At 45.8% G+C, this 24,082-nt stretch overlaps 1 long non-coding RNA gene across 6 annotated transcripts in view; it reads right to left on the minus strand.

Annotated features, from left to right (window-relative positions):
- The window catches only part of LOC134909664 (uncharacterized), a 35,998-nt gene extending 20,980 nt beyond the window's left edge, over positions 1 to 15,018 (minus strand). For 2 of the 6 annotated variants that reach the window (XR_010175997.1, XR_010175996.1), the window contains exons 1-2: positions 14,806 to 15,018; positions 10,377 to 10,503 (exon numbers count right to left, since the gene is read on the minus strand). This is a non-coding gene — a long non-coding RNA (uncharacterized LOC134909664). Of the gene's footprint in view, positions 1 to 10,376; positions 10,504 to 10,919; positions 10,998 to 12,675; positions 13,523 to 13,743; positions 14,205 to 14,805 lie in introns of those variants that run through there. The other 4 variants (XR_010175998.1, XR_010175999.1, XR_010176000.1 and 1 more) reach the window with 4 other exon arrangements.
- Between the last annotated feature and the right edge of the window lie 9,064 nt (positions 15,019 to 24,082).

Raw genomic sequence — 24,082 nt, forward strand, 5'->3', positions numbered from 1 at the left:
TATAAACAGCAAGTCAGACTTTCTGACTCCAGCCGTCCTGGAAATATATATATATATATTTTTAGGGCCCCGACAACGTCTAGCAACTTGGAGTCCTCCAAGTCCCTAGTAGCCGCAGGCACCACAATATGTTGTTTCAGGCGAAACGCTGACACCACCTTAGGAAGAAACTGGGGACGAGTCCGCAGTTCTGCCCTGTCCGAATGGAAAAACAAATATGAGCCTTTTTTTTTTTTTTTTTTTTTAAGACAAAGCCCCCAATTCTGACAATCGCCTGGCCGAGGCCAGGGCCACAACATGGTCCCTTTCCATGTGAGATATTTCAAATCCACAGATTTGATCGGTTCAAACCAATATGATTTGAGGAATCCCAACACTACGTTGAGATCCCACGGTGCCACTGGAGGCACACAAGGGGCTGTATATGCAATACTCCCTTGACAAACGTCTGGACTTCAGGAACTGAAGCCAATTTTTTCTGGAAGAAAATCTACAGGGCCGAAACTTGAACCTTAATGGACCCCAATTTGAGGCTCATAGACACTCCTGTTTTCAGGAAGTGCAGAAATCGACCTAGTTGAAATTTTTTCGTGGGGCCTTCCTGGCCTCACCCACGCAACATATTTTCACCACATGTGGTGATAACGTTGTGCGGTCACCTCCTTCCTGGCTTTGACCAGGGTAGGTATGACCTCTTCCGGAATGCCTTTTCCCTTAGGATCCGGTGTTCAACCGCCATGCCGTCAAACGCAGTCGCGGTAAGTCTTGGAACAGACAAGGTCCCTGCTGGAGCAGGTCCTTTCTTAGAGGCAGATGCCACGGTTCCTCTTGGAACAGACATGGTTCTTGCTGAAAGCAAATCCCATCTTAGCTCCCGAGGCCATTAGTCCTCTGTGAGCATCTCTTGAAGTTCCGGGTACCAAGTCCCTCTTGGCCAATCCGGAGCCACGAGTATAGTTCTTACTCCTCTACGTCTTATAATTCTCAATACCTTGGTTATGAGAAGCAGAAGAGGGAACACATACACCGACTGTTACACCCACGGTGTTACCAGGACATCCACAGCTATCGCCTGAAGGTCTCGTGACCTGGCACAATACCTGTCCCGTTTTTTGTTCGGGCGGGACGCCATCATTTCCACCTTTGGTCTTTCCCAACGGTTCACAATCATGCGGAAAACTTCCCGATGAAGTTCCCACTCTCCCGGGTGGAGGTCGTGCCTGCTGAGGAAGTCTGCTTCCCAGTCGTCCACTCCCGGAATGAACACTGCTGACAGTGCTATCACATGATTTTCCGTCTAGCGAAAAATCCTTGCAGTTTTGACCACTGCCCTCCTGCTTCTTGTGCCGCCCTATCTGTTTACGTGGGCGACTGCCGTGATGTTATCCCACTGGATCAATACCGGCTGACCTTGAAGCAGAGGCCTTGCTAAGCTTATAGCATTACAAATTTGCTCTTAGCTCCAGTATATTTATGTGGAGTGAATTCTCCAGACTTGATCACACTCCCTGGAAATTTTTTCCCTGTGTGACTGCTCCCCAGCCTCTCAGGCTGGCCTCCGTGGTTACTAGCATCCAATCCTGAATGCCGAATCTGCGGCCCTCTAGAAGATGAGCACTCTGTAATCACCACAGGAGAGACACCCTTGTCCTTGGATATAGGGTTATCCGCTGATGCATCTGAAGATGCGATCCGGACCATTTGTCCAGCAGATCCCACTGAAGAGTTCTTGCGTGAAATCTGCCGAATGGAAGCGCTTCGTAATAAGCCACCATTTTTTACCAGGACTCTTGTGCAATGATGCACTGACACTTTTCCTGGTTTTAGGAGGATCCCGATTAGCTCGGATAACTCCCTGGCTTTCTCCTCTGGGAGAAACACCCTTTTCCTGGACTGTGTCCAGAATCATCCCTAGGACCAGCAGACGTGTCGTCGGAACAACTGCGGTTTTGGAATATTTAGAATCCACCCGTGCTGTCGTAGAACTACTTGAGATAGTGCTACTCCGACCTCCAACTGTTCTCTGGACCTTGTTCTTATCAGGAGGTCGTCCATTTTCTTTGAAGACGAATCCTCATTTCGGTCATTACCTTGGTAAAGACCCGGGGTGCCTTGGACACTCCAACGGCATCGTCTGAAACGGATAGTGACAGTTCTGTACCACGAACCTGAGGTACCCTTGGTGAGAAAAGCAAATTTTGGGACATGGAGGTAAGCATCCCTGATGTCCCGGGACACCATATAGTCCCCTTGTTCCCAGTTCGCTATCACTGCTCTGAGTGACTCCATCTGGATTTGAACCCTTGTAAGTGTTCAAATTTTTCAGATTTAGAATCGGTCTCACCTAGCCTTCTGGCTTCAGTACCACCCTATAGTGTGGAACAATACCCCTTTCCTTGTTGTAGGAGGGGTAATTTTATTATCACCTGCTGGGAATACAGCTTGTGAATTGTTTTCAATACTGCCTCCCTGTCGGAGGGGGACATTGGTACAGCAGACTACAGGAACATGCGAGGGGGGAAACGCCTCGACATTCCAATCTGTGCCCCTTTGATACTACTTGTAGGATCCAGGGGTCCTGTACGGTCCCAGCGTCATGCTGAGAACTTAGTAGAAGCGGTGGAGGGCTTCTGTTACTGGGAATGGACTGCCTGCTGCAGTCTTCTTCCCTTTCCTCTATCCCTGGGCAGATATCTTATAGGGACGAAAAGACTGAGGCTGAAAAGACGGTGTCTTTTTCTGCAGAGATGTGACTTAGGGTAAAAAACGGTGGATCTTCCAGCAGTTGCCGTGGCCACCAGGTCCCATGGACCGACCCCAAATAACTCCTCCCCTTTTATACGGCAATACATCTTTGTGCCGTTTGGAATCTGCATCCCCTGACCACTGTCGTGTCCATAAACATCTTCTTGCAGATATGGACATCGCATTTACTCTTGATGCCAGAGTGCAAATATCCCTCTGCGCATCTCGTATATATAGAAATGCATCCTTTAAATGCTCTATAGTCAATAAAATACTGTCCCTGTCAAGGGTATCAATATTTTTAGTCAGGGAATCCGACCAAGCCACCTCAGCTCTGCACATCCAGGCTGAGGCGATCGCTGGTCACAGTATAACACCAGCATGTGTGTGTATACTTTTTTGGATATTTTTCTGATAAGCATGTGAGCGCCTTATCCACCCTGAGGGGTGTTTCCCAATGCGCCTTAACTTCTGGCGGGAAAGGGTATACCGCCAATAATTTTCTATCGGGGGAAACCCACGCATCATCACACACTTCATTTAATTTATCTGATTCAGGAAAAACTACAGGTAGTTTTTTCACCTCACACATAATACCCTTCTTTGTGGTACTTGGAGTATCAGAAATATGTAACACCTCCTTCATTGCCCTTAACGTGTGGCCCTAAAGGAAAATACGTTTGTTTCTTCACCGTCGACACTGAAATCAGTGTCCGTGTCTGGGTCTATGTCGACCGACTGAGGTAAATGGGCGTTTTTACAAGCCCCTGACGGTGTCTGAGACGCCTGGACCGGTACTAATTTGTTCGCCGGCCGTCTCATGTCGTCAACCCACTTGCAGCGTGTTGACCTTATCACGTAATTCCATAAGTAAGCCATCCATTCCGGTGTCGACTCCCTAGAGAGTGACATCACCATTACAGGCAATTTGCTCCGCCTCCTCACCAACATTTTCCTCATACATGTCGACACACACGTACCGACATACAGCACACACATAGGGAATGCTCTGATAGAGGACAGGACCCACTAGCCCTTTGGGGAGACAGAGGGAGAGTTTGCCAGCACACACCAAAATGCTATAATTATACAGGGACAACCCTTATATAAGTGTTCCTCCCATATAGCATTTAATATATATGTATATCGCCAAATCAGTGCCCCCCCTCTCTGTTTTAACCCTGTTTCTGTAGTGCAGTGCAGGGGAGAGCCTGGGAGCCTTCCCCTCAGCCTTTCTGTGAGGGAAAATGGCGCGGTGTGCTGAGGAGAATAGGCCCCGCCCCCTTTTCGGCGGGCTTCTTCTCCGGAGATTGTGAAGTCTGGCAGGGGTTAAATACATCCATATAGCCTCAAGGGCTATATGTGATGTATTTTTCGCCATACAGGTATTCTACATTGCTGCCAGGGCGCCCCCCCCCGCGCCCTGCACCCTCCGTGATCGCTGTGGGAAGTGTGCTGACAGACAATGGCGCACAGCTGCAGTGCTGTGCGCTACCTGAGGAAGACTGAAAAGTCTTCTGCCGCCTGGTTCCGGACCTCTTCAATCTTCAGCATCTGCAAGGGGGTCGGCGGCGCGGCTCCGGGACGAACCCCAGGGCGAGACCTGTGTTCCGACTCCCTCTGAAGCTATGTCCAGTAGCCTAAGAATCCAATCCATCCTGCACGCAGGTGAGTTGAAATTCTCTCCCCTAAGTCCCTCGATGCAGTGAGCCTGTTGCCAGCAGGACTCACTGAAAATAAAGAACCTAAAAACTTTTTCTAAGCAACTCTTTAAGAGAGCCACCTAGATTGCACCATTCTCGGACGGGCACAAAAACCTAACTGAGGCTTGGAGGAGGGTCATAGGGGGAGGAGCCAGTACACACCATGTGATCCTAAAAGCTTGCTTTTGTGCCCTGTCTCCTGCGGAGCCGCTATTCCCCATGGTCCTGACGGAGTCCCCAGCATCCACTAGGACGTTAGAGAAAAATTATTTACAATGCTGCTTCTCATAACCAACTTCAAGGATTTATTTTGGAAAAAATAAAATAAAAAATAGTGGGGGGGGATTATCGTTTTAAACAACCATCGAAAAGACAAAATAATTCCAAAAATACTCAATAGGCATTCAGAAATGGAGGAGAGTGAAGAATGACACAGAAAGTTGAGCATGTACAGTAGATTTAAAGAACTCAACCTTCTGCATATTTGCCATACATATCATAAACATGACAAACATTACACAAAGAATCTGAGAAATTTTCTAGTCTAAGTAAAACATTAACAAGCAATACAGTTATATTTGCACTAAGCAAACACATACGTTTCTTTTACAAAACGGTGTATAATTAACTGAAATGTTATAAGTAGAATATGTAATCTGCAATATGTAAGATGTTTTATATAATCTAATATGAAATCCGGTAAAAGATAAGTTAAAGCAAAGATCTTTGCACAGTGAAATGTGCTGTGTGATTATTAAAAAAAAAATGAAATTCAGCAAAACCTTGTGTGTGTGTGTGATCTTACTGTATATCATGGAAAACTGCTAGTATGGCATACTGTAGACCAAAGTATCACTTAAATAGTTTGAAAAAAAAAAAAACACCCTCAGCCATCAGATTGTTTGTGAAAGTTTCATTGCTTAGTGATGTTGGTTGGTAGGCAGGTCTCAAGTTCCCAGAAACTGATAAAACAGGTTTTAGTAAGTAATTAAGGTAACAAATGTACTTGGCAGGATAATCATTGTATTAAAAAAAAAAAAAGTTAACTATCAGTTGAACGACAATGGAAAAACACTAACTTCTGAATTAAAAAAAAAGGGGAAGAAGAGGTTAAAGTGCGAAGAGTAGCAAGCAAGCAAAAAAAAAAAAAGTGTGGAATTGAATGCTCAGTTGCTATGGGGCAACTCATAACCTTCAAAAACCTCAAGGTTGTTCGCTTTCAAAAAACAGAGGAAGGACAAAATTCCAGCTTAAGTACACTTGAGTATTTCCATTGCTTCCCTACTTTTTCAGCCACACCCTAGAAAACAATTAATGACAGGAAGAGATTCAGATTTAACATTTTGCAACAAGACCGCTTTAGGCAGAAGCAAAAATACCCTAATTTGTTGCTCAATAAGAAACTATTATACACCTCATTTAATATTCTGAGCACGGCTGGAAAATATATATATTTTTTTATTTATTTATTTTTTTTTAAAACCCGATCAGTCAAGCTAGGTTTAACAGTTGAGTATGATTAACAAAGCAAGCTCTCAAAAGGTCAGTTAATGCCAACAATGTTCTAGTGAAAGAAATAACAATAATCTGATTGGTGTCGGTATGGGGGTTCTAATATTTATGGTTTGCATTGGGTAGCGATGCAAAAAGATCACTCGTTGACAAGTAAAGAAGCTTCATACCAAGTTAGTGGTTTTATTTACTGCCTCTAAAATACCTAACAGCGAGTTATACTTTTCAGGGTAATAGTATTATAGTAATATTAGTATTTTAACTATGTGTCCACTTACATGTAGCCTACCTGCACGTTAAACTGCCCTTCTAGTCACGCCATGCCGTGGAGTGACTCGGTAGCCCAGCGCGTCTTTACATGCAACCTTTTCCATTAAAATGGGTCTTATTCACAAAATTATGCAAATAGGACGCACAAGCAATTTGTGCTGATTAAAATATGAGGCATGCCTATATTCTGCGTGCGACCTTGACTGTATCTGCAAGATGGAGCCGCAGATGCACATAGAATATAGGCATGCCGCATAGCACTTTAATATGCAAGGTCTGCTTGTGCGTCCTACTTGCATAGTGAAGCGTATAAGACACAACTCTGGCAAAAAAAAAAAAAAAAAAAGACGCCTGATGCTTACTGTGTTGCACAGGACGTCAGGCATCTCCCACTACATGTCATACTGACGCAAGACGTATGAGGACACACTTGTAAATAATACATACTAATTTTTCCAAATCTATAGTATTAAAACTATGCCCAAGCTGCACTCTAGTTGCACCAACATATGGACAAACTGCATAAACTGTCTATTAAAACTGAAGTATGTTTCAACTCATTTTCATCATTTGTTTCATGAATAACAAATACATTGTTTGGACATCAGGATTTCTATAGAATTTATTCTACAAGAATGAAAGCAGAATCTTAGCTCAAACAGTAGTTTCATAAACCGTCATCATCCATTAAAAGGTATGCTTTCCACATTTTACTACTATACATCGTAATCCAAGATGTATAAAGTCTAGAGAGATTATGCAGAACAAAATACAATAAAATAACACATTACAGCAGGGTTTCCCAAACTCACCTTGCCAATACACGTTTTAACAATGTCCATACTTGTACAAAGATGGTATAATCAAACTGACTGAGGTACTAACTAAGTCACCTCTGTTTAAGCATGGATATCTTTAAAACCTGGCCTGTTAGGGTGCCTTAACAACTAAGTTTGGGAACCTCTGCATAGTTGGTACAGTGGTAAGCATTACTGCCTCACATCACTAAGGTCTCAGGTACAATTCCAACCAAAGCTTTATCTGTGGAGTTTACTCTTGTTTCCAATCACAAACCAAAAGCACACTGTGAGGTTACTTGGATTCTGACAACAGCAAAAAAAAAAAAAAAAAAATACATAACCCTAATGTGTAAGGAATATTGAGATAAGTATTTAGTTGGTGTTATAGGATGATGCTACTAGAATAAGCACACTGGATAGGAACTGTGACCTGATGGATTGTAAATTCCACTGGGACAGGGACAGATGTGAATATTTTCTGTAAAGTCCTGTGTAATATGTGATCAAAAAATAAAGATATTTCAGGTCAAATAATTACTTTTGACAACGTTAGCTGACATGTAGCCAGAAATAAATCATGAGAAAACTGCAGAAGCATACAGGACATAATGCAGTCCTGATATAAACCAAGTGGTTAATACAAGATTTCCACTTCACTACACAGGCATGAGTGTTGTTCAAGGACAAGTAAAGGACGTCACAAATGTTGCCATAACATCACCAGTGACCATCACATACACAATACCAAAAAAGAATATTACGTAGAGAGATTGCCAAATGGAGACAAGGTGTACTTTCATAAAGGGATATCAAGTGAAACCGCAGCAGAACCTGTCTTTTTATACTGCTTTTCATATGGAATGAATTCCAAAGTTTCCCAACTTTCCTTCTACAAAATACTTCTCACTAAAGCCCAAAACCTTATCTAGTTCATACTTTCCTACTTTTTACAATCTGTGCTGCATCACCAATTACAGTAAAATACATAAGAACATCCTTGTTTTCATTTAAATCATTTTTTTTGTTTTTTGCACGTGGATCCATTACCAGTGTAATTTTAACAGTATACTGAACATAGGCAGACATGATTCATTCATTTACACTGAATTACTTAAAGTTTATTTAAGCTTTGCAGTATTAACACTCAGATATATTGTTTTACTTCAAAATGTGCTACAACTTGTCAGACAAATTCAGCCCTATAACATTCTTCATGTATTATATCGGAATCCCGGCAGCCATAATACCGACAGCAGCATCCCAACGCGCAGTATCCAGACACCTACTAGGTAACCTCTTACCACCCTAACCCTCCCCGCAGCCTGACCCTCACCCCGCAACCTAACCCTCCCAGACCCACAGTCTAACCCTAATTCTCCTTGCAGCGTAAACTAACCCCCACAAGCCTAATCCTAACCACCACCTCTTTTCCATGGCCTAATTCTAGGAAGCTGCGGCATACTTACATTTGGTATGCCGGCAGTCAGTATTCCAGCACCAGCATTGGGGTCGATATCGGGATCCCGGCGTCGGTATTCTGAACAGTGCCAGTATTCTGGCGTTGGTATTTCGAATGCCGGCATCCCGACTGGATCCCATTATGGGCATCGCAAATGCTGGGATCCTGACCGGATCCCATTCTATGCTGTAAGCTCTTACATGCAGAGTCCTCCACTATCCTTGCTTCCAGTAAGGACCTACTCAGCATCAGCAACTCTGATCCTCTGTCTGAGAGACCACAGAGTTATTGAGTGCTGTAAAGGTCATTCACTTAGGGGTCTATTCAGAAAAGGGACAAAAGGATTTTCTCCAGCTGTTTAGCTGGAGAAAGAAATTTTGTTTCTTCACATATACCATCTAGAAAACTAAAGAAAGAAAAAAAATCATTTTCTCTGTGCTTCTCTTGTACCTGCAGCCCTTTAGCAATGGTCAACAAAATAACAATCTTTGTCTACCTATATCCTTCCAAAAGCACTGAAAAAAGACTGTTCTCTTCTTGATTTCTCCCACAGTGCGACACTCTCGCAAAACACATTTTGCACATGCGCACTGGGAGACAAAATTGTGTGAAAAACAGCAATAGAAGTACAATGCATGCGAGCCAGAACAGGTGGTTTTTGCAAGCTCTGTCCCACTAGGTATAAATATGGTGATGACAGTTGTGTAAAACAAGGTAAAAAAAAACGAAAAGGACAAAAATTATGTTATTTTGGAGTTCTTGGTAAATATACCAAATAATTTTCTCAGTGTTCAACCCCTCAAACCCCCCTAATGTATGTTTATACCACTCTAAACTTCCCATTTTAGTAAAATATAGTAGTAATAATAATAATATTATTATTAATAATATTAATAATAATAATAATAATAATAATGTTATAGCAAGCTAGTGATTGGTTACAAGTTAAACATTTCTCAGTAAAGAATTGTATTTGGTGGAGTGAGTATTTGGTGCAGTAGCCCAACTCAGGCAGGTGTGCACCACTCACATACATGACATACATGCCATACATGGGGGGGTGGGGGGGTGGAGTGAGAGGCTCCTGTCAGTCGCTGCCAGCGGTAAATATGCGCACAGCGTCTACTCACGGGAAACAGAAGGTCTGGGGGAATGACAGCACCTCACAGAGCGCTGGGCATTACCCCTTAGTGACGAAAAATGGGACCGTGATCGCGGCACTCCCATGAAGCCACGCCCCCTTTTCTATAGGCCATGCTCCCTTTCAGATGCGGCACGGCTTAAGCCGGGTACACACTGGGCGATGCTGAAATGCCGGCAATGAACGACTATAACACGATATAGCGTTCAATGATATAGCGCATACACACAATGTTATCGATCAGTGACATCCCCGCCAGCATTCCTGGACATGCAGCTCAGCTCGACATTGCCGGCGTAAGTTGCTTGTCAGTTCAATATTGGTGATCGCTGAACGACTTACGGGAGTGCACATCGTTCACCAATCTTACCCCCATACACACTGGACAATATAAGGCAAAAAATAAACAATAACGACATTTATGTTGTTAGCGTTTATTTTTACGCTGATATTGCCCAGTGTGTACCCGGCTTTAGCACTGCCTGGGAGTCCCGATTTCTCATCTGCCGATGTTGGGAAGTATGCATACTACATTGAGTTAGTGAAACAATACAGAAAGAAACCATGTATTATCTTTGCTTTAGGCTTTCGCCCTATCATTTGTCTTAAATAAGATCATTCCATCTGTAATTTGAAAGTTCTGCAAATCACAATTTCGTTAATGCTTTAGAACTCAAAAGTTGTTTAATAGTCACAAGCCATTTAAAAGCATATATACAATTTTCTCTTTGTGCTAGGATATTTACCTGATATTCTTCTATATAACTGCAAATGTTTATTCAGTAATATAGTAATTGAAATATCAAAAAAAAAAAAAAAGGGCTCTGTTGATTGAAGACTCAATTCAGCTGTCTGCATGAGCTTTGACGGATACTAAGGATGGAAAGGAAACTAATTTTAGCAAAACACATCCGGTCATCAGTCAAACATCTGGATTTTCTTTAGAGAAAAAAGGTCAAAGCAAGATTTCATCTGAAAAACTGTAACCAAGTTGCCATTTCTAAATCTATTTAATCACGCCAACGAATGAGAATAGTCACTAAACTATACTGCTTAACCAAAGCAAAGATTTAAACACGGCACCAAGCCAGATAGAAATACAAAAGGAAAATGGTTTTATCCCATAGGAAAGAAAAATAGAATAAAAAAAATATATAAATAGATGACCTACTAAATGGCACTGTACAATGTCACATGAAAAAGTTGAGCATGAGTTCAGTTTCCATGAAATATGAGGGCACAAATTGTTCTGCACAGAGGACTGATATTTTTTGCACAGCTTCACTTACTAAAATGACTCGGAACTGGCACAGGGCTTACTGTGGCTCCATTAGTCTATTGGAATATACAGACTAAAAGAAATGCATCTAGAAAAATAGAAAATTAGGTTTTAAAAGCAGTAACTTTTTGAACTCCGGGGGCCATATTTATCGGGTTTTAGACTTGATAATCATAATTTATTACAGATTTGTCTGGAAATAAGAAATTTATACCACCCGAATGTATCAATATACAACCACAAGGACAGAGGATTCGAAAGGAGCCTGTCCCTGCGATATGTTTGGTTACATGACCATATCAGCAGTCTCTTCACTCCTCTATCGGGACTCCTGTGCATGCATGGTCTGCTGGTCACGCGTGTGCGGTGGCCATTGCTAGGGAAGGTTCCGGAGGAACCCTATCCTGGTCATTTTTGAGAAATGTAGCCCATAGGCATCAACAGGCTTATGCCATCTTCAAATGGTGTTAGCTGCGAGGGCCAAACTCTAGAATGCTTTGCATTCCAGAATTTGGTAAATCTGATAACCTTGTATCCCCCATAGAACATAGAAACCTATGGGGGCTGCTGCAGCTGTTGGTAACTGAGGGACTGCGGCACATATGGAGATATATGCTGTGATCCCCTCATGGTACATTCGGGGGATGCATAATATTTACGGGTATCTTCCGAAAATTGATTTTTATCCCGCAAACATTATTTGATAAATACCCCCCCATATCTCCAACATGACAGTAGCCTTGTTTAGTGATCAAAAAAAAAAAACTCTACAAAACCGGCTTTTAAAATACAAATGTGTTCTGAAATTTCCCTAAACTGCATTCCAGATAAAAAGTTACGTGAGAAAAGATCTCTGCAGACATAGGAAGCATTGACACTTTTACTAACGAGCAGGTTTTTAGGAGTGGAGATGTTGCCCATAGCAACCAATCAGATTCTGCTCATCATTTATCTAGCACCCTCCAGAAGATAAAAGCTAGAATCTGACTGGTTGCTATGAGCAACCTCTCCACTTCTAGAACCCTGCACTTTAGTAAATATACCCCTTGTAGTGCAGTATTTTTGGAGATTCTCAGACTATATACCAATGTAACTGCGCTACACAACTTCCATTCACAAATGAAGCATTTTCCATTCACCATGCTCTTAACAATATTCTGCACTGCATGCGGCAAAATGTGCTAAATCTGGCTACATAAAAAGTGATTTGACCAAATATGACACTTAAACAGATGTACTGGATTAATAATAAACCATAATTTACAGATATTAAAAATACACTGTAAATAAAATGAACTTGCAAGTAATATTTTTCCTGAACACTTGTTATCCCACCCAAGCACTACATCCTGGCTAGAAATGGCCATTTTACTTGTTAGTTGATGACTACATGCACAGACCAATACAGCCATCTGCCTACATGGTCTGTCAGCATGTACAATTTCTATGGAGTTCTACTGTAACCCATGCATTACGGCACTACCATGATCATCAGACACATGCATTAATCAGGATCAATGATCCTGATGTCAGAAGTATTTGCAGAGCAGTAAGATCGCATTATGGGGGTCATTCAGACCTGATCGCACGCTAGCTTTTTTCGATGCGCTGCGATCAGGTCAGAACTGCGCATGCATCGCAATGCGCAGGCGCATCGCTCAGGTACAGAGGATCGTTGCTGTGCGATGGGTTTTACAAAGAATCCATTCGCACAGTCGATCGCAAGGAAATTGACAGGAAGAGGGCATTTGTGGGTGTCAACTGACCGTTTTCTGGGAATGTTTGGAAAAACACAGGCGTGTCCAAGTGTTTGCAGGGCGGATGTTTGATGTCAATTCTGGTCCCGGACAGGCTGAAGTGATCGCAGCGGCTGAGTAAGTCCTGGGCTACTCAGAAACTGCAAAAGATCTTTTTCTACCGCTCGGCTGCACATGTGATCGCACACTTGCACGGCTAAGATACACTCCCCTGTAGGCGGCGACTATCTGATCGCAGCGCTGCAAAAAACTGCTAGGGAGCGATCAGATCTGAATTACCCCCCATGTTCCATCTGGAATGCAAGTCAGCACCTATATAACAAACACTGATAAGGCATTTATGCAAAACTATACAATTTCACATCAATTTGCTAACAATTATGAGAGGTTAAAACAAAATGAATGTGACATGGAAAAGTTACATGTTATGAGTCATTAAACCAAAAAGGTGCGTTTCTTGCTTTTCACTAAAGCCATGAAAAATTAATAACATGTATTACAGATCCTCAATTACTGTAACCTTGAATTGCAATACTTTAGAAATTACCTAAGTAATGATTTCTATCTGTAATATTAAAATCTATTAGACGTCAGTTGACCTTGAAGTAAGACGGTTAGAGTGCACAAGTTTCAGAAACGACCTGAATCTTCTCCGTTCAATACACTGTGGGGGTTATTCCAAGTTGATCGCAGCAGGAAATTTTTTAGCAGTTGGGCAAAACCATGTGCACTGCAGGGGAGGCAGATATAACATGTGCAGGGAGAGATAGATTTCGGGGTGGTGAGTTCAATCTGCAATCTAAATTGCAGTGTAAAAATAATGCAGGCAGTATTTACCCTGCACAGAAACAAAATAACCCACCCAAATCTAATTCTCTCTGCAAATGTTATATCTGCCCCCCCTGCAGTGCACATGGTTTTGCCCAACTGCTAAAAAATGTCCTGCTGCGATCAACTTGGAATTACCCCGTCTGTTATGACTGTGGTTACCATGGTAGTCACATGATACTGGAAACGCTGCAGAATTATACATTAAAAGGCAGCCTTAAAAAACGCATGAAGGAAAATGGTAATTACCGTAAGGTTAAAAGAAAAAAGTGACGAAGAAACCTCATTTTGCTTTTGGCATTGTACGTTTCATAGCTAAGACTACTGTGGAGATGTAACAATGCAAGGTAGTGCTGTACTTGAAAATCCCATATACTTATATAGACCAATATAGATGCCAGAGTGCACTGCAGATCTAATGCGAGCTAGCATCCCGTTCTGTGGCTGTACATAAGATTATGCATTCAACACTAATCATTTCAAAACAAAATATAAGCTACATGAACTCTGCATCCCGACTGGAAATTGTCCTGAGGTTATTCCACGTCTCTGACCAGACACTTTCTTTGTAATCTAATATACAGACTAATTCATTGCAGTAACCTCCCAGGCTGGGGCGCTCCCGGGCGGCAGGGCAAGGGAGCGGGTTCCCCAGCAGCATAGTAGCATACCCTCCAACATGACCCGCCCCACTAGGTACAATATGCTCTGTTTCTGGACTTCCCTCTTAATTTATGATTGCCATCACCTGTGAAGAAACAGCTTTCTTATCATTTAACTAGTTCAACACAGCTGATGGCAATCATAAATTAAGAGGGAAGTCCAGAAACAGAGCATTTTGTACCTAGTGGGGCGGGTCATGTTGGAGGGTCTGTAGTAGGGTGAGAGGGGAGTCCAGGCTGCAGAGGGCAGCCATCAGTGCGACGAGAGGAGCAGCCAGCGGGGGGCGCTGTGTGTGTGCGTGTGTCACTAGGCGCCGGGGGAGGGGCCAGGATTACTCCCAGCGCTGGTTGTCTCGGAGACAACTTGTGAGTGTATTATACAGCGCTGGCGCCCAGCACCGATATACGGGGGGCGACGCTTCCCCTTTGCCCTTGAGCTAGCTGAGCCCGGTGACATCTCCGCCCGCCCACAGCGCTGCTGTTTCCCCGGCAGTTTACGCTGACACCCGGTAACGCCGTGCTGCTGCCGCCGAGTATTAGTAACTTAGAGGGGAGATTTCCGCTCTGTCAGAAGTTACAGCGAGGGAGAAAGTTATCAGCAAGTTCCCAGCCCCGGCTGCAGAGGTGCCCGTGCCCGGCAGCCACTTACCAGCAGCCCAGTGAGGGCACAGGGGGCAGCATGCCACGGCTCAGTGCCACACACCCGCTGGGGACCACTCAGAGGGTCACCGGCGTCACCAGAGTCCGGGGGGAGCGCAGGATAAGCGGCTTCCTGTGGGACTGATCCTGCTGCTTCTCTCGCCATATTCCCTGCTGGAGCCCGTGCACTCTGTCCCTCCCTCCCCCTGTAGCCCTCCCTCCGCCGGGCATACCTCTGTCACACACAGCTGGTGGCAGCAGGCGTGACACGCCCCCTCCACAGTGACCAGCCCGGGCTGGGGGGACTCGCAGTGGCAGTAGCAGGCAGGGTAACTGCACCACAGTGTGAGCCCTTGCCGGATCCCCCGCAGCCCACGCAGGCACTCGTCCTGCCCCGGTAGCAGCAGCCCAGGTCCGCCGAACGGGAGGTCAGTGTGCCAGGCGGGGACAGACACGCAGTGAATGTACGGCAATAAAGGATACAGCGAGCTCTCCGGAGTCCTTCCCTCTCAGCAGCGGCATTATAGCACCGGGTCCCCGGCTCGGCACCGCTCGCACAGCGCCGCCATGTGATGTGACCCCATGTCCCCCCGCACTGCCGCTGTCAATGAACTCCGGAATAACACCCCCCCCCCCCCAACATAGGACGGTCTTCAAGACGTAGGGAGCCAGTAAGCAGGCTGGGCGGTACCAATGCCTGCACACGGGGAGGAGATTTCCCAAGCTTTGTCCTAGTATTGACGATGAGAGAGAAGAAGAAACACTAGTTGTTCTTGGTGAAGTTGCGGAGGCGCGGCTCTGCGTGTCACTGAGGGCAATCACAGCAGGGCCGCCTGCCCGCAGCTACACTCTGCATAATGCAGCTCTTAAATTACCTCAAACGAAGGTCAAAGAAAGTGAAACATTAATTAGACCCCGAGCGATGTAAGGCCAGAACTCACTATCCCTACGACCTTCTGTAACAGGTCCAGCCCGAAGGCGGTATACATTACTTTCATTGATTTCTAATTTATTACTTACCACAGTATGTTTCTGCAGTCATTCTGTATGACCAGGTCCTTTGCTGCTCCGCTTGTGCACAGCTAATCTGATCTGTAACTCAAGCCAGCACTTACCTAGCTTGGCTTCAGGATGCAGGTGGTTACTGTACAATGTATGAACTGCAGGGCATAATAGTGATTGGAATCCAGATATACTTCAAGGACCATACTGTATGTTCTGCACTTTAGCCTTGCTAACTGCCACATATCGTCCTTATTTTCAAGAATTACAAAACAGCCCCAGAGCGTTCATAGCGTCCACACATCACTCGTATCAAAATGCCCCTCGTGTTCCCCACATGCCCCAACATTCCATCAAATACCTCTTAGACCCCCTTTCCACAGAATGCCCCACTAACACTCAGACCCCATGTGCTCTAAAATGCTCCTCGTGTGCCGTCAGATCCAAGGTCATAGGAGAAGGCCCATGTACAGTCTCTGTCCAACCTCACTCCTCTAGCTGGCAATGCATTAGTGAGCGCTTGTAGACTCTGGTGCTGTGCCAGTCTACCGCGCATGCACAGGTCTCTGGGGAAATGCTGTGGCCATTTTTCCCGGTGATTTTTCAACTGCACATACGCAAAACACTGGAAAAATGGCCACTGCGCCATTTTCTTGGCGATTTGTGTAGTACTGTTGCTTGTGACATGGGACTCTGAAGAGGTAAGTATTGAAGCTATGGCCGTTGCACCCAGTAGCGGATCTTGCCACGGGCAAGCAGGACTTTTGCCCGGGGCGCCGCCTTCCGGAGGGCGCTGGCGCCATCCGGAGGGCGCCGCACCGTGGCAAGATCCGCCACTGCTGCCCGCTGTGTCCCCCGTCCGCCTCCGCTGCCGTCCCCGTCCGCCTTCTGTGAAGGGAACTAGACGCTATGCGTCTAGTTTCCCTTCGTGGAGAGTAACTTTGAGCGGTGCGCGATGACGTCATCGCGCACCGCACAGCAAAGGTCCTCTCCACGAAGGGAACTAGACGCATAGCGTCTAGTTTCCCTTCGTGGATAGGACCTTTTGCTGTGCGGTGCGCGATGACGTCATCGGGCACCGCTCAGCATTCAAGCGGCGCTAGCAATGTACAGGGGGCGTAACTGACCACGCCCCCTGTATTAGGCCATGCTCCTTTTCCTGCCCGGGTCGCAGAGCGCCCTTGAACCGGCCCTGGTTGCACCCATTATATATATGCCACTGCTCAGATCCCATATGTAGTGCAAACCAGGGCCGGCTGTAGCGGTCTATTCTTGAAGCAGTGAAAAGAGTGGAGAAAAGGACCAGTAGAGTGGCAACCAATCGACTTTGAAGGAAGCCTTTATCAAGTACACTACCCTTCAAAAGTTTGGAGTCACCCAGACAATTTTGTGTTTTACATGAAAATTTACTTTTATTTATCAAATGAGTTGCAAAATGAATAGAACATATAGTCAAGACATTGGCAAGTTTAGAAATAATGATTTTTATTTGAAATAATAATTTTGGCCTTCAAACTTTGCTTTCGTCAAAGAATGCTCCCTTTGCAGCAATTACAGCATTACAATTACAGCATTGCATTACAATGCCAAATTACAGCTTTGGCATTCTAGCTGTTAATTTGTTGAGGTAATCTGAAGAAATGTCACCCCACGCTTCCTGAAGAACCTCCCACAAGTTAGATTGGCTTGATGGGCACTTCTTGCGTACCATAAGGTAAAGCTGCTCCCACAACTGCTCAATGAGGCTGAGATCTGGCGACTGCGCTGGCCAATCCATTACAGACAGAATTCCAGCTGCCTGCTACCTCCCCAAATAGTTCTTGCATAATTTGGAGGTGTACTTTGGGTCATTGTCCTGTTGGAGGAGAAAATTGGCTCCAAGCGCTGTCCACAGGGTATGGCATGGCGTTGCAAAATGGAGTGATAGCCTTCCTTATTCAAAATCCTTTTTACCTTGTACAAATCTCCCACTTTACCAGCATCAAAGCAGCCACAGACCATCACATTACCGCCACTGTGCTTGACAGAGGGCGTCAGACACTCTTCCAGCATCTTTTCACTTGTTCTGCATCTCAAAAATGTTCTTCTTTGTCATCCATACACCTCAAACTTTGATTCGTCTGTCCATAACACTTTTCTCTAACGTCCTAAGTGGATGCTGGGGACTCCGTAAGGACCATGGGGAATAGCGGCTCCGCAGGAGACTGGGCACAAAAGTAAAGCTTTAGAACTACCTGGTGTGCACTGGCTCCTCCCCCTATGACCCTCCTCCAAGCCTCAGTTAGATTTTTGTGCCCGAACGAGAAGGGTGCACACTAGGTGGCTCTCCTGAGCTGCTTAGTGAAAAGTTTAGTTTTAGGTTTTTTATTTTCAGTGAGACCTGCTGGCAACAGGTTCACTGCATCGAGGGACTAAGGGGAGAAGAAGCGAACTCACCTGCGTGCAGAGTGGATTGGGCTTCTTAGGCTACTGGACATTAGCTCCAGAGGGACGATCACAGGCCCAGCCATGGATGGGTCCCAGAGCCGCGCCGCCGGCCCCCTTACAGAGCCAGAAGACAGAAGAGGTCCGGAAAATCGGCGGCAGAAGACGTCCTGTCTTCAACAAGATAGCGCACAGCACTGCAGCTGTGCGCCATTGCTCTCAGCACACTTCACACTCCGGTCACTGAGGGTGCAGGGCGCTGGGGGGGGGCGCCCTGAGACGCAATAAAAACTCCTTGGATGGCAAAAAATGCATCACATATAGCTCCTGGGCTATATGGATGAATTTAACCCCTGCCAGAATACATAGAAAAACGGGAGATAAGGCAGCCGATAAGGGGGCGGAGCCTATCTCCTCAGCACACTGGCGCCATTTTCCCTCACAGCTCCGTTGGAGGGAAGCTCCCTGGCTCTCCCCTGCAGTCACTACACTGCAAAAAGGGTTAAAAAAGAGAGGGGGGCACTAATTACGCGCAGTATTAAAAGATACAGCAGCTATAAGGGGAAAAACACTTATATAAGGTTATCCCTGTATATATATATAGCGCTCTGGTGTGTGCTGGCAAACTCTCCCTCTGTCTCCCCAAAGGGCTAGTGGGGTCCTGTCCTCTATCAGAGCATTCCCTGTGTGTGTGCTGTATGTCGGTACGTTTGTGTCGACATGTATGAGGAGAAAAATGATGTGGAGACGGAGCAGATTGCCTGTAATAGTGATGTCACCCCCTAGGGGGTCAACACCTGAGTGGATGAACTGTTGGAAGGAATTACGTGACAGTGTCAGCTCTGTGTCACAACTGAGGGCCTGAGCTGAAGGGAGGCAGCCTCAGTTGTAGGGGCTGAGGTATAGTGGAACCTGGGAGGTTGTATCAGACCCCTAGACATGTAAGTAACATGTAACAGAATTGCCCGAAGGCGTGACCACGACAACCAGGATAAAAGTCAATGATGTTTATTTATGACAAAACTCCGTAACACAGCAGTAGTAAAAAGAAAACATAAAAATCAGCAGAGAATAAATACAGTTCCTGGGTACTACAGGGTGGCAAGGGCCACAGGGCTCTGGTAGTGTGAGATAGTTCTTAATCTTCTAGTTGGAAAGTCCTTACCAGGCCCGACTGTAGCAATGGAGATAGCCCAGGATCGTACCAGCTGGTGTTCCAGGAAAAGCTGGGCTGCTGTGGATAAAACGGCTGCTGTGGGTACTGGCTGGAACCAGACTGATGTTGGCACGGAGTGGGTACTGGCTGGAACCAGTCAAATAATAAATGTAGCTTGAGAGCGATGAAATATGAAGTGATGTTTGGAGATTGAGAGCGGTGAAATTATAATGCCGGTGATAAATGATAATATGCAGAAAAGGGTACCGGCACTTTAAGAAGAGCTGACCTCTGCTGGAAGCTGGATGCTGAAAGCAGGTGGTTCTGTAGCTGGAAGCAGATGAATCCAATGAGGATAGGAGAGTCAGGCTACACCGCAGGTGGAATGCTGGTGCGGGTCTCTTTAGTGGAGGTTTGGAGATAGGAACTGGAACCTGGAAAACAACCACAGGAGAGAGACAAACTGGAACTAGGTTTGACAACCAAAGCACTGACGCCTTCCTTGCTCAGGCACAACCTATTTATACCTGCAGCAAGGAAGGCATTGGCTAGGCAATTATGCAAATTAATAATACTGACAACGGATTGGTAGGAAAGATCAGCTGACAGAATCCAAGATGGCTGCGCCCATGCAGACACTTGGAGGGAAGTTTGGATTGTAATCCATGTGGTCTGGAAAACAGTAATGGCGGCGCCGGCCACCGGAGACAGGAGACGTCAGGCTGATAGATGCACATCCGACCACGCGGACACAGCGGAGGCCGCGGCTGACGTAATCGCCACTCCGAATGCAGAAGCTCAGGGACGGCGGCGGAGGCCGCGGGAGACGCCATGCCAGATGTATAAGGCGTTACTGTGACTGCATCCAGAGAGACAGGAGAGGATGCGGGAATGCGCACATCAGGATGACAGATGGGATCCGGTCCTGGAGCGCTGAGCCAGCCTTAGAAGGCATCTGATAGGTAAGAAATGGCGTCCAGATACCCGGATCGTGACAGCACCCCCCCCTTTAGGAGTGGCCCCAGGACACTTCTTTGGCTTTTGAGGAAACTTGGAATGGAATCTCCGGACCAAGGCAGGAGCATGGACATCAGAAGCATTGGTCCAAGAACGTTCCTCAGGGCCATAACCCTTCCAGTCAATAAGATACTGAAGTTGACGTAACGGTGACGTGAGTCCAGGATCTTGGCTACTTCATACTCAACGCCTCGTTGAGTTTGGACTTTCGGAGTTGGAGGAAGTGAGGAATGAAACCGATTCAAGATTAGCGGTTTCAACAGGGAAACATGGAATGTCCTGGGTATTTTTAAGAAGGGAGGCAACTGGAGTCTGTAAGCAACAGGATTGATGACTTGATCAATTTTAAAAGGACCGATGTAGCGAGGTGCAAACTTCATACTGGGAACTCTTAACCTCAAATTCTTCGTGGATAACCATACCCGATCACCCACCTTGAGAGCAGGAACTGCTCGACGCTTCTTATCCGCAAACTTCTTGTACCTGAACGATGCCTTGAGCAGAGCTGATCGTACGCTCTTCCAGATATTGGCAAACTGATGCAAGGTGATATCCACTGCGGGAACAGAAGTTGCTGGAAGCGGTTGGAACTCAGGGACTTTAGGGTGGAATCCAAAGTTGGTGAAGAATGGTGTTGAAGAAGATGAAGAATGATACTGGTTGTTATGACAGAACTCGGCCCAGGGAAGTAATTGAACCCAGTCATCTTGAGAGGAGGACACATAGATGCGGAGGAAGGCCTCCAAGTCCTGATTCACCCTCTCAGTTTGACCATTGGTCTGAGGATGGTAAGCCGTGGAAAACTTTAGCTTGACTTGGAGGACTTGACATAAACTTCGCCAGAATTTGGCTGTGAATTGAACTCCTCGATCTGAGATGATTTCTTCAGGAAGACCGTGGAGTCGGAAGATCTCTTGTATGAATATTTGAGCCAACTTGGAAGCTGACGGAAGACCGGTGAGAGGAATGAAGTGTGCCATCTTGGTGAACCGGTCAACTACCACCCAGATGGTATTAAACTTGTTGCACATGGGCAAATCTGTAATAAAATCCATCGACAAATGGGTCCATGGTCGACGGGGAACAGATAGTGGAACCAGTTGCCCCGCAGGCGACTGGCGGGATACTTTATGTTGAGCACACTTTGGGCAAGATGCAATAAACTCCAAAACGTCCTTTTTCAGAGTTGGCCACCAATAGGACCTAGAGATAAACTCCAGGGTTTTTTGGATACCTGTATGTCCGGCAAAGCGGGAAGCATGGGCCCAATGCATGAGCTTCTTCCTTAGTGTCGGCTTCACAAAACTTTTCCCTGATGGGGGCGTAGAGTCCATCCCTACCGTGGAGAATGCCAACGGATTTATAATAGGATGCTTGTCTGAAGACTCTGACTCATTTTCTTGCTCCCATGAGCGGGAAAGGGCATCGGCCTTGCGATTCTGAGAGCCCGGACAGAACTGGAGTTTAAAGTCGAACCTGGAAAAGAAAAGTGCCCATCTGGCCTGACGAGGGTTGAGACATTGTGCGCCTTTCAGATATAGAAGGTTCTTGTGGTCTGTAAGGATGGTGATTGAATGAGAAGCTCCCTCCAACAGATATCTCCACTCCTCTAGAGCGAGCTTGATGGCTAGCAACTCCTGGTCGCCAATGGCATAGTTGCGCTCCGCTGGGGAGAACTTCCGTGAGAAGAAACTGCAAGGATGTAAATGGCCATCTTTAGCCCTCTGAGATAACACCGCTCCTACTCCAACGGAGGAGGCATCCACCTCTAGGATGAAAGGAGAGTCGATGTCAGGCTGTTTCAGGACAGGCGCAGAGATGAACCTCTGTTTTAAAAGATGAAAAGCTTGCATGGCTTCTTCAGACCACTTGGACGGGTTAGCACCCTTCTTGGTGAAAGCAGTAATAGGCGCCACAATGGTGGAAAAGTCTCGTATAAACTTTCGGTAATAATTGGCGAACCCTAAGAACCTCTGGACCCCTTTGAGGGTTAAGGGTACCGGCCAATTCTGGATTGCTTGTAGTTTCTCAGGATCCATCTCTAGTCCGGAACCGGACACAATGTACCCTAGAAACGGAATGGACTTGACTTCAAAGACGCATTTCTCTAATTTGCAGTAGAGATGATTGACACGGAGACGGGACAGAACCTCCTTTACCCAAAAACGATGTTCCTCTAAATTGTTGGCAAAAATGAGGATATCATCTAGATAGACCACGACATGACGGTATAGAATGTCTCTGAAAATCTCATTGACGAAATGCTGGAAGACAGCTGGAGCATTGCTCAATCCGAAGGGCATGACGAGGTACTCATAATGTCCGTCACGGGTGTTAAATGCGGTCTTCCACTCGTCACCCTCACGGATCCGGATGAGATTGTATGCACCTCTCAGGTCCAGCTTTGTAAAGATGGTAGCTCCGCTAACTCTGTCAAAGAGCTCAGTAATCAGGGGTAAAGGATAGCGGTTCTTGATGGTAATGTCGTTCAAACCTCTGTAGTCGATGCACGGCCGCAGACCACCATCTTTCTTTTTTACAAAAAAGAAGCCTGCGCCGGCTGGAGAAGAAGAAGGTCGAATAAACCCCTTTGCTAGGTTCTCTTTAATGTATTCCTCCATAGAATGCGTCTCAGGCAGAGACAACGGATAAGTTCGGCCTCGAGGTGGAACCTTCCCTGGAACGAGATCAATCGGGCAGTCCCATTCTCTATGAGGAGGAAGGATATCAGCAGAAGCTTTACTGAACACATCCGTGAAATCTTGATATGGAGGAGGTGGAACATCAGACGACCTGGGGGAGGAAGAACAGACAGGCAACACTTTAAACAAACATGTCTCAGCACAGGAGGGACCCCATGCCAGAATTTGCGTAGTCGTCCAATCAATTGTAGGATTGTGAAGACGGAGCCATGGAAGGCCCAGGACCACAGGATGTGTGGCTCTTGGAATCACTAAAAGTGAAATAAGTTCGGAATGAAGAACTCCCACTCTCAGACGAACTGGTAAAGTCCTTAGAGCAATAACTGTATCAAAAATTTTACTGCCATCCACGGCAGTTAAGGAAAAGGAGGAAGGAAGTCTCTCGGTGGGTAGGGACCACCGTTTAACATAGGCTTCGGTAATAAAGTTCCCAGCTGCTCCGGAATCCAGGAGGGCAATGACGTTCTGATAACGTTGAGCAACTTGAAGCGAGACTGGGAGATTACAATCTTGAGGAGATGGAGAGGAGATCATTACTCCTAGCCGGCCCTCTCCTTGGCGAGCTAGGATTTGGAGTTTTCCCGGACGTTTGGGACAGGCATTAATAGTGTGAGACGGAGCTGCACAATAAAGACAGAGAGACTCAGAGAGACGTCTTCGGCGCTCAGCAGGAGTTAAACGGGAACGGCCAATTTGCATGGGTTCATCTTTAGTTGGTGACAGTTGGCGAGGAGGAGGAGCAGAAGATTTTGGAGCAGATGATCTTCCACGCTCAGTTGCTCTCTCTCTGAAACGTAAGTCAACTTTTGTACAAAGTGAGATTAGCTCATCTAACTTGGAGGGTAAGTCTCTGGTAGCTAACTCATCTTTAATACGCTCGGATAAACCATGCCAGAATGCAGCATACAGGGCCTCGTCGTTCCATGCCAGTTCAGATGCCAGGATCTGGAACTGTATAAGATATTGTCCTACAGTACATGATCCCT

The sequence above is a fragment of the Pseudophryne corroboree genome, chromosome 4, assembly GCF_028390025.1.
Source record: "Pseudophryne corroboree isolate aPseCor3 chromosome 4, aPseCor3.hap2, whole genome shotgun sequence".
Classification (NCBI taxonomy): Eukaryota; Metazoa; Chordata; class Amphibia; order Anura; family Myobatrachidae; genus Pseudophryne; species Pseudophryne corroboree.